This window comes from Esox lucius, chromosome 21, assembly GCF_011004845.1.
Source record: "Esox lucius isolate fEsoLuc1 chromosome 21, fEsoLuc1.pri, whole genome shotgun sequence".
NCBI lineage: Eukaryota > Metazoa > Chordata > Actinopteri > Esociformes > Esocidae > Esox > Esox lucius.
In genome coordinates this window covers 1,434,491-1,446,834 of record NC_047589.1, presented here as the reverse complement: position 1 = coordinate 1,446,834, position 12,344 = coordinate 1,434,491, and the positions used below count along the sequence as shown (strand labels likewise).

At 39.1% G+C, this 12,344-nt stretch overlaps 1 long non-coding RNA gene across 1 annotated transcript; it reads left to right on the top strand.

Annotated features, from left to right (window-relative positions):
- The first annotated feature begins 985 nt into the window (after positions 1-985).
- LOC109615465 lies at positions 986-2,554 on the top strand. Its single transcript, XR_002196457.3, has 3 exons — positions 986-1,273; positions 2,081-2,174; positions 2,254-2,554. It is a non-coding gene; the product is annotated as an uncharacterized LOC109615465 (long non-coding RNA).
- The last annotated feature ends 9,790 nt before the right edge of the window (positions 2,555-12,344 follow it).

Here is a 12,344-nt window from a genome sequence, read left to right as displayed (position 1 = left end):
TATTGTAGGAAATATTACTGCTAGTGTTGGCTGCCTGTTGGTACATAATTAACCCTTTTTTAATGCTTGCTACCTGGTTAATATCATAGTGTGGTCTTGAAACAATTACAATCAGGAAATAAAGTTATTAACGCTGTTTGAGTTAAATGTGAGTAAATAACAGCGCGGTCTGACCCGCCATTGTTTCATCACTGTACCTAGGCGTTCTAATGATGCGTTCTAAACAATCCTTTCTAATCACACTGGTGTGATCGTACGCTTCAGGGACCACTCTAGACTGATCACACCTGTGTGATCGTACGTGTCAAAGGGTTAAAATAATATTAATAATATCCCTACTCTCACATTGCCACACATCCTCTTTTATATGGAAAATTTTGATTAATCAGTGTCAGATCTAGTCAATATGATTATTCTTATGGTTAAATATCATATTCATTGCAGTAAGTGGAGATGTTCTAAGCCTTTTGTTTGGTTCATAAATTATTTTAAATGTTTTTTTTCCTCATTGAAAAAGATAAAATCTTAAATTGCAAGAACAATGTGTAGTGACATATCCAGGAAACTACTGTTTTGATAATCTCCCCTTGTGTGCTGCTCTAAATGTTTTATTTTCTCTAGCCTTCTTGCCTATCTTGTGTATTTTTAAACAGCTCCCCCTTTTAGGTTTGCCTTATTTGTTTTTCTGCTTAGTCAATACTTTTGTATATTGATTACATTTGTATACACGGATGTCTATTCTCTTTCCCCTACGAGAGTTTTGCATGTTGCTGTTCTCTTGTCAATAAAAAAATACTGTCTTTACATGCGCCTCCAGCAGGTGACGCCTCTTAACTTTGTCATTGGTTACATGTCATTGTTCTTCACGTTAGATTCAAATTGTTAGAACAATACACAACTGCAATGATAAAAATTCTGGATGAAACGTAACAATTTAGTTCTGATGATTGTACCAAATTTATTGATACTTCCTGTCCGGTAGAAACACCAGCTGTTTCTCAATGTCAAGGAAGGATCCTTCGAAGCCAGAATTTGGAGGATGCTACGTCATCGATGTCCGTCGAAGGACCGTTCCAATGTCGAGGATCCTCCGAATCCCACCAAGGACTGAGTCCTTCGTTCTGAGAATTTCCCATAGACGGCAAAGGATGCATATGTGTATCCTTCGCGCTCCTATATTACCCACAATCCTATGCGCACGGCTTTTCCAGCTCGTTAAAAAAAATAAAAATGCCGGACCTAAGCGGAGTGACGGGGCAATATGCTTTTAAATGTAAGTATCTTTAGTTTAGTATTTAACGTTACCGTACCTTTGTTAAAACGGTAGTACATAAAAATAAAGTTTAACGTTTAAATGCCAGTACAAATTGCTATTGATAATTAGCTAGATACCTCACAGTTGTTAGCTTGGTTGCCGTCACCGACATTTCTTTTATAAATCACTAGATAATAGGGGTGGAGCCGAACCTGAATACGGTATTCGGAAAGGCACAAATAACGTGGTTTTTACAAATACTTATTTCAAACAAATCCTTTAAAAAATATTTGTATTCGGGAACAAGAAAACCGTTATATCAAAAAGCTGCGTTTTCTCATGAGACCGCAGTACATGCCCGGATGAGTGAGTGAGTGAGTGACGTTCAGTCGGGGGAGGGGAAAAGAATAAAAGCGGTAACTGACACAGGCTGCTCCACACATCTCCATTCTCCACACAGCAACAGAGAGCGCTCGGCTGAGCGAAAAAACTTAACTGCGTCTCAATTTTGTTTAATAGATTTTTGTACCTTAACTGGGTTCCAACGGCAGTTTATAACTTTCAGGAAGCGGAGTTTGATCGGGATATTATTTCATTACGCTGCAATCGGGTGAACCAGCCCTAACGCAAAAAAACCCTGGAATTTTTACGCCTATTTTGAATTTTACAAATACAAATAGTTTTTCCCCCTTAACAAATACAAATACAGATACAAATACTGGCTGCTTTGCACACCCTTACTAGATAAGTTGTACAGACTAAAGTGACGTTAACATTATACCATCCACAGCTTTATACTGATAGCTTTCTCATCTTTTTTGACAGGGACTTAGGAACAAACGGAGACGTTTATACGTCTCCGTTTAGAAAAATAGCAGCTGTTTACCAGGGGGAGGGACACCGCGGCCAACGGATATCGGTGAGAAGCTACACTATTGTTTAATGTTCAGAAGTAATAGCTGTGTAATCTGCTTTTTATTCCCCCCTCATTCACACAGGCTTATTTTGGAGAAGATGGGGATCGGAGGGAGGGTCACCCAGGCCAAGAAGAAGTAGGACAATCTGAAGATGAAGTACAATGTGGGAGATATTGTACTTTGGGGGTATTAATATATGGACATTATTGTTATACACATCTTAATGTAACTTGTGATTTTTGAAGTAAGCCTTGGATGGAGAGAGTGGATCCACTCCTACAGCTACTGAAGGAGGACATAAAATACCAGAGGGAGGCAGATGAGAGGAGGGAAGCAGAGGCCAGAGAGAGGTCAAATAGATTTTTTTCATTGTTGGAGAGGTTGGGGGAAAAATAAAAAAATAAAGTAAATAAAATGTAACTGGTTTTGTCTTTGCCCTTTTTTATTATTTAATATTAACTGTCTATGTCCATTTTTAAAAAGCATATTGTTCTTTAGACTGCAATAGAAACAACTTGGTAAGTAACAAATAACTAGCATGTGAAGCCTAGAACAATGTATTGAACAATATCTTCACCCTTACTTACAACGTTTTGTGGTTAGGTATTCCAAGCTCTACAAAAAACTATTTCTTCTTGGTTACAATTTTTTTTTTTATTTAAACATTTAAATATTGACAACTATTTACATGAAGCAAAACAATTCAAATAACATTCTCATAACATTCTCATATCTACAATTTATATACAACAACTTAAACATTTACAACTATATACAACAACTTAAACATTTAGTTTAGTTTAGTTTACTGGTTTATAATAATGTGGACAACCTCTTTCAATGAAAGAGCAGCTTTAGCCTCTACGGCTAATTTCCAGCTGTAGTCCCCAGCAATAGGCATACATCAATAAATACATTACAAGTAAAACAGATGTAAGCAAGAGCTTAGACATACAAACAAGATAACACAAAATTGAGACAAACAAGCAAACACAAATTACAAAGACATAAAAACAGGTCAAACAATAAAACAGTGAAAATTGACAAAAAAAGAATAAAAATGCAGAGGCCACATTGCAGAGGCCACATTGAAGCACATACATGACATAACATTGAAGCAGGCAGGCAGAGATCAAATGACAGAAGCATGATCATGTCATATCTTGTACACACATCACATCTAGCATTTTAATGTGTGCAGTTGTAATTGTCGGTTAGCCAATTTTTAAGGTGTGCTGCAAAAGTCGAATACATATGTATGTTTTTAATTGTAATAGGTAATGAGTTCCAGTTATGTATTGCAGTAACAGAAAATGATAATTGACCAAATGTACTTTTTCTGAATGGGATTACAAGGTCGCCTCGTGTGGTGCTTCTGGTATTCTGACTGCTGTTATTATATTGAATTATAAATGAATTGAAAGGAGGCGGAGCGGTATTATGTAAAATTTTGTAAACTAGACAAATGTTTTTATATTTGATCAAATTTTCCCAGCTCAGCAATTTATGGTTTTTAAGGATGATACAATGATGTGAACTGTTAGGCTATAAATAGTTGCCAAAGGCTTTAGTGATGAGCTGTTAGTTTGTCCCCAGCTTGTCAGACAATATGTTAGATGTGACATAATCATTGCATCCATAAATAATTTGGCAGCATTAAAAGTAAGGGCATTTCTAATATATCTAAAGTTAGCTAAACTAAACTTAACCCTATTGCAGACTTTCGTAATATGTGTTTTAAAAGAGAGATTAGAATCAATAATAACGCCCAAATATTTAAATTGTGGCACAATAGTAATGTTTTGACCCGAAATTGATATATTTGACACACTATTACATTGCCTTTTTGTAAAAAACATTCCCACAGTTTTATCTACATTTAATTGAAGACATGAACGATTTAGCCAATCGGTTATCTGGTCCATGGCTTTAGTCAGTTTTGCGGCTGCTGTGATGGTAATTCCATGTATCGACACTCGGAGTAAGGGACACAGAGACAAAGTTCTCTTTGTACATCATAACCGTTTTATTAATTATTATGCACAGAGACTATTATGAGAGACGCGTCAACCGCTTACGCAAACATAATCGTCTGAGGAGCCTCTAACTCAATATAGCTCATTCAACCGTATATATCACATAGGAAAAAGGGGTGTGGTAAGATGCTGCCATCTGTCTCATGTCAATCAAACACCTTTCCCTTTGTTCTATCACACAAGTCAAATGCTATCTTCCCCCACCTTATCCTTCCTGCCATAATGTTTACTGTAGTGTTTACCCAAAGGGCCAACTGACCTTACTGCCCCCTGTTGTATCTTCTCCTATCTTGTCCTAAAACCCATTGATCTGCATCTGGACAGACAATAGATGCCCCCTATGCAAATACCAGATCCCACACATTCTCTACCTATCTAAACCATGGGACTCAGTCCTTTACTCAGTTAGAATACATTGTATATAGAAATTTTCACAACAATCCATCCTCTTGATACCATGTCAAACCTTGGTATCAAACCTTAAACAGTTCACTCATTAGGATGTAGACTGCAACAAAACAGTACTCTTTAACAACATGACCCAGTCAATATTATTATCCTTAATGATTAGAGAACTGAGCAAATCTGAAATGTCTGGATCCTCCTTTACATTCTTCTAGATCATTACCTTCCGTATAAAATCCAAGATCACACATTGTCATCATACAGAATCATAACATAGTACAGCAAAACTTTTATGTTAAAATCATCATAAAAACCTATCACTGAATGCATCCTTCAATTTATCACTGTTACAAAGTTCTCTCATGCCAATTGCTCAATTCACTGAAAAGTCCTCTCCATGGTTCCATTTGGATGTCCTTCCATTTCTTTGGCAGGTCGGTGTAACAGAACGAAAAAGTCAGATGCATATTCCAAGGTGTTGTCCTTCACAGCTCAAATGCAGACACAGCTCTTGTTGTCTCCATTCTAGCTGCTTTATCAGCCAGGCCAGGAGAATCTGTGTGTTCTCCTTTGTGAACTCCAAGATGACCAGTTTTAGCTAAAGGCTCTAGAGCTAAAGGCCATGTAGAAAGTGACTGGTTACGAGCACCAGAAAATTCACTTTTCCCTCAGTGACTTCAATTCACTGTGTCTAACCCTTTAAACACTACAATCCTCGTGTAGCGTGTCGTCGATCCCAGGTTCCTCTCTCAGCTACCTGGACAGCAGATGAGATGTACCTGGTATGGACCCAATCAGCGTAGCATGATGTTGTGCAGTAGATCTTTCCTATGCCTCCATCCTCTCGGTCGGAGGTTGCCTTCTCCATCACATTGCAGAATCGTCAGGACTCTAATCAGTCCAGCTCACAGGAACTCAGCATCCTGTAGACGTGCGGCACCTAGACGTGCAGCGAGCCAGAGTCGACTCCTCTCTCAGCTGTCGGACAGTCTGTCCGTGTGTCTGTGAGATCCATCTCACCTCAGCCACCTCACAGTTGTCCTTTTAAGCCAAGCTCAGTCTCTCCCAGGGCTCCAACAAGTCCTCACTTGTTGAATCGCTTTCAAGTGTTCTGTATCTGAATGTGTGAATTATCCTTAAGAAGATTAGTTCCAACTGCACAGTACATCATCACATATGTCCATCACGTTAACTTGTTGCATCTCGCAAACACTCAAACCCTATATTTCCAATATCTCTCTACTTCTTCTCTCCAAATAGATTAGAACAGTTGAAATCAATAACAGTATCGTTAAAACATTAACATCTCTGGTGCTTCTGTTCTGCTAGTGTAGCAAAATAACAATTCCACTCTTTTCTATAGTTGGTTTAACAACCAACACAAAGAACAGAAGAACACAATTTCACATTTCTCATTACTGTTCCAAAAACTCATCAGTTAAGATAGTTTGCTTACATTGAGGTACCACTCTCTAAGAGCAGTTCATGAACAATTCTCAGTTCAACTATATAATTTACATCTGATTGTGTTGTATCGGAACTACAATCAAATTCACCATTGTTTCACATAAAGGATCAAATAACTTATTTCAAATCATACATTTCACACCATCTTGAAGGTCAGCTAACATAACTGTTATTTAGCCTAATTTCTCTACAAGATGAAACTCAGTGTGAATGTCTCCAAGTCTCTTCTTATTATCCTAGCACATCAAACACACTCTGAAATCCTGTCATAAATCATGACCCCCCCTTTTTACTCCTTTACCACCACAGGGCTCTCCCTGGAGTGGGGGGTGGTCTACTGACCTAAGAACAAACCCTGGTCTTGAAGAATTGTCACCTTATCACTAAGGGACACTGTTGTTATCTTGAAACACCCCAGGCATTGACAATAGTAAAACAAACTTTTTTCCTCATCATTCACCTCAAAGAAACCTCTGTTAACCATTAACTTTCCAATGATTGCCTACTAGGACAGAACTTAAATTAGAATTAGAATACCCAATTTTGATAATGTCTGTTTCTCTTCTAAAGAGTCCAAACAAGTTAAAATCCATCTCAATCTGGTTTCTTGTGTCAGTGAGTGGAGTGCCCCAGTGGGTCTGTACCTCTCTTTATGCAATTTAGACTATGTAAGACTTCTCAACTTGTTTACCAGAAATATAAATTGATGCAGAATTATTTTCTCAATATCAAATTAAAACATGGCAAAATGTAGTAAACATATAAGAAATAACAAAATGTGCTCCCTGCACGTTTTTACCCATTTATTCCATAATGCATAAGATTAATATGATTACTTCTAATCAAATATTAAACTAACTGAACAGTAACACACCCATCAAATTAGTTATTGCTTAGCTAAACCATTTCAAAATGGCAAGATGTATTCTACTCAACCATAACCATAACCATTTCGCATAAAACATACTTTGCAAAAACCCAATTTGACAAACTAGATTATTCACGTAACTTCTTTAAGTACCTATTTAATTTGCTTTGAACTCTAAGTTCAACTCTTTTTCATTTGAACTCTAAGTTCAACTCTTTTCCACTATAGATAATCATTTCATACAATCCCCCCCTGCTTTCAAGACAGAAAATGACTTCAAGCTTGAAAGCAGAACCATTACAGGACCGAAATTAAAAAGAAAATCGATAGTTGGGAGGAATCTAACATACATCCAGTAAACGTCGCAAACTGAATATCCAACCAAAACAACCGAAAATAAGAAAAACAAAGGAAATAAAAACTGTACCACACACACGGTCGCTCTTGTGAAGGAACTCCCAAAGTAGCTAATCAAAATTTGCATTTCCACAGGGAACGGCCAAACTAATTTGAGACCAACAAACATCATGACTCAATTTACCTCCTAAACTCTAGGGAATTTACTCAATTTTAGATGTAAGTCTGTCATTCAAAATAGTGGCGGTCAGCCAAAATCGCTACTTTCACGCATATCTCATGCAAATACATCAAATTTGTACTAGCAATTAACAATGTTGGATGACTTAAGGTCTTCACCCATACTACAATTTGATTCGAAACCATAAATGTAAACATTAAAGCAACCAAAAGGAAAACTTATGCAGCTTTCACTTAATGTTTTATCATCCCAAAACTGAACATGCTTGTGTTGGTAAAATTACCACAGGTGAGAACAGGCTGAACACTCGAATTTAACCCTTGATATAATGTTAAGGGTGGCGGAAGCCATCCCAGTGGACCTGCCCACCCTTCCTGAAGCTCTGAGCTCCACACATATATGGTGAGCCATTAGCAAGGCCAAATGTTCGTTTATGGTCCCCAGACCATCCTCTCAATTTAGCCTACATCGTTCGTTAACTGAAGATTCTAGATTTAGTGTCCAACCTATCTAATATTTTCGCAGTTTGTAAAAATGTGCTTATCATTATCTATACAAAAACTCAACATTATGGTGGAAATTAAGAAACTCTTAAGAATGGCGATCCAGGCAGAAAACAGATTTATGACGTCACTATAATCAAGGTACAATAAGTAATCCAAAGGAAATTCAATGTAGCCTTAAACACCTTTACATCAATACCCTATTTGTTCACTAATGTACCATTCCAGAATTCAAATTCCATGAACGAGTATCATGCGTTGGTTTTAAAAACACAAGTATTATCCCAGTTATCGTTAGAAAACACTTAAGAGAACTCCATTATTTAACCAAACTCAATTTAGCATTTAAAAAATAGGTCATCTAATTTTGTGGGGAGTAAACTTGCTTTGGCTGTGTAACCCTCTTCATAGGCCATGACTATATTGGATTCATATGCGGCCCTCATGGAGCACAGCGTGTCTCCTTAACGTTCAAGTCTATCACCAGGTGGATTCTTCATTCTACCACTTATACAATATATAAGGAGAGAGAAAACACAATACGATAACTTTTTGTAAGACAACCATGAGATTATTTTACCAGATTAGAAAATCACTGTACCAAATTCTAATTTATCACTAGGTTTCAGACTACCCACTCGTGCTAGCGAACAGCTCAGCACACAACAGTCGGCTACCACATGGTGAGCCTAACTTAAGGCCTACCTACATCGTCGTCAGACCCCCCTTGAGGCCTTACGGTTTTAAACATTATCATCAACGCAATAAATACGTTTGACTCAAAATGACATACGTACACTTGACAAAGCACAACTAAACAGGTTATTTCTTGAATACCTATTAAAACATGGTCAAGCATGACAGAACAAACCAGGCTATTTCGAATGCCTATTAAAACATGCTATATAACATTCAAGTGCTTCTCAAACTACATGTAATATTCAATTAAATAAGCTTGGCTATTACCGAGGAAGGTGATCAGGTTTCCTTGATAAGTTCCAGCTTCATTTAATGGTTAGGCACGATACATTTTAGGAAATAAACATTTAAGAAAATCAATGATTATGAAAGCACACCTCAGTTTCTAGTATCGTCCATGATTCCAGAGACCCCATCTTGAGACTACTGTCGTTCCCATAGTGGACCAAATTAGAGAAGCAGCATTATACCAATTACCAATCTATCCATTTATTACATTTAAGACAGTACTTTCGCATACACCCCAGTGGACACCAAACAAAGCAAAACCTTGCGATTTCAAAACTTCCAAGGTAACAACAACCTTGAACAAATACACATATCCCACCAAGGAACATACAATGCAGCCAATCGGAACCCCCGTGCACAGGGATTTCCAAAATGGACAAATGCATTTACTAGATGATGACCACAAACAGATGACAAATGACCGTGACTCGGGCCACAACTACACACAGAAGTGGCGCGCGCATACACAACTTTTGTAGCATAACCACTAAACCAAATCATAAGCTGACCAACAATTGCGGCAATTTACAGGAGCAATCCCTACTCCCTCACAGGCACTGAAAGTATGAGATCCAATCTCAATTGCATATTTAAGTCCAACCTAAATTGCAGATGTTCAAGCAGTCCAACCGCTTATAATCCAGCACTAATCGCAACGCAATAGGTTAGCTGCATAGGAATGGTTGTCAGGCCTAACTACAGTCGCTATTAACCAAAACACCACACTTCAACATCCAAAACCATTATATACAGGAGCACGCTATACTCCATCACGCAGTCCAACTGCTGCACGGGAATGGGTGTCAGGACACGGAACAACAACGACATGTTTCTAACTACAGCCGCCCTGACTGCAATACTCAAAAAAAAAATTCTAGTCACCATACTTACTCAAATCCATCTATCAACTTCCACAAAACCATCAAATCTGACTTACAAAAACCAATCACATTGTTTACTAAAGCATATGAAAACTGTATTAAGGAACAATCTCACCGGTTGATGCTCCCTCTGGTCCCCTGTCTGACCGTCCGCACCCCTCCCTCAGGCGGTTCAGCGTTCCTGCGTGTTCCCGTTGAATCACTCGCGGCAAGGCCAAAGAGAAACCGAAACTGTCTCAATTCTTGAGGGAACAATACGTCTGTAGAGCCGTTGTCTTGATTCGCACAGGCATTTTCCCAAATCCAATGTCCAGTCGAATGTCTAGTGGTAGCTTCATAACTTTAAACGTAGCGGTTAGCAAAGTTTCTTCCTCAACCCCGGGTCTGTAGTCTTCTTTGGTCTCAGCCGCAAACACCGGAGATTACGGGTGTGTACACCGGGTGTGTATAACTCCCCACTTATGGAACTTTTCTTGACTCAAACAACGAAAAGGGCCATAGAGCATAGCCTCCAGTGGGGTTGGCTACGATTGCAGGGAAACGTCGGGACTACGCAAACCTCCAAGGAGGCCTAGCAGGGGGGTGACGGGCGATCAGAGGGGATCGAGCCATCGAACCTGAGCAAAAAAAAAACTACAACACAGATCAATATACTCCACACAAACTTTCCCAAAGCTTTCTATCACTCCACACTGTCTACACAATGTAGCCTACGCCTTCCAAACTACTTCACATACGTTACCACGTCCATCCACCTCCAAGCAGCCCGACAGGCCGCGCATCCATCACCGAACGAAAAAGCCAGTCGCGAAAAACCTAATAACACTCAAAGAACAATTGTCCACATGTCCAAACACCATAAACAGAAACACCGTCGCCGAAAAATTACCACAAAGCTTACCCAACACAAAAAGCAGCAACAAAAAAAACAAACGCAGCGAAACAAACTCTATTCTATTAACAAATCCCATAACCATCCAAACCTAATGTGCCCTAACACAAATACCAGCGCCCTAACGCTGTCATCTCAATCAACGTGCCCTAACATCGTCGATAGACCCGTCGGCCCGTAAGTGAGATGTTCAAGGCCCTAACCTTGTCTGCAGAATTTAAATGTGCCCTAACACATACACTTGCGCCCTAATGCAAAAAAGGAGCCCTAACCCCAAGTATACTCGCGCCCTAATGCAAAAAGGAGCCCTAACCCCAAGTATACACGCGCCCTAACGCAAAAAGGAGCCCTAACCCCAAGTATACACGCGCCCTAACGCAAAAAGAAAGTGTCCTTACCTCCCGAGTTTGAAATTTAAGTCCGGGTACCTGTACTGTGGAATCCCAAAAAGTAGGAGACCACAGGATCAGTAACCGAGGACGAGCCCCCAAATTGTGATGGTAATTCCATGTATCGACACTCGGAGTAAGGGACACAGAGACAAAGTTCTCTTTGTACATCATAACCGTTTTATTAATTATTATCCACAGAGACTATTATGAGAGACGCGTCAACCGCTTACGCAAACATAATCGTCTGAGGAGCCTCTAACTCAATATAGCTCATTCAACCGTATATATCACATAGGAAAAAGGGGTGTGGTAAGATGCTGCCATCTGTCTCATGTCAATCAAACACCTTTCCCTTTGTTCTATCACACAAGTCAAATGCTATCTTCCCCCACCTTATCCTTCCTGCCATAATGTTTACTGTAGTGTTTACCCAAAGGGCCAACTGACCTTACTGCCCCCGGTTGTATCTTCTTCTATCTTGTCCTAAAACCCATTGATCTGCATCTGGACAGACAATAGATGCCCCCTATGCAAATACCAGATCCCACACATTCTCTACCTATCTAAACCATGGGACTCAGTCCTTTACTCAGTTAGAATACATTGTATATAGAAATTTCCACAACACTGCCAGATTTTTTGTCTTGGCATGCACATAAATTACAGTGTCGTCCGCATACATTATTGTATTAATATCAGGGCAAACTGATGGCAAATCATTAATATATAGACTAAACAAAAGCGGGCCAAGTATTGATCCTTGTGGCACCCCTGTGCATAAATTAAGAGCTAGTGAACAATGGGTGTTCACAGAAACAAATTGAGTTCTACCAGTTAAATATGACTCAAACCATTTAATTGCAGAAGTGGAAAAATTTAAAGTAGAGAGTTTGGCAATAAGGACCTGATGGTTGACTGTGTCAAATGCTTTACGGAGGTCTAAAAACACAGCGCCAACAACACCTCCCTTGTCCACCATTGCTCGAACAGTCTCTAAAAAGTAACAGTTAGCCGTTTCTGCGGAGTGATGGGCCCGAAAGCCAAACTGCATTGGATGAAGCGAGAAGGGACTATTATTTAGAAAAGAAACAAGCTGCTCTGATACACATTTTTCAGCTACCTTAGAGACCACTGGTAGAATACTAATTGGGCGGTAGTTAGATATGTTCTGTGGGTCATTTGACTTAAATATGGGAGTTACAA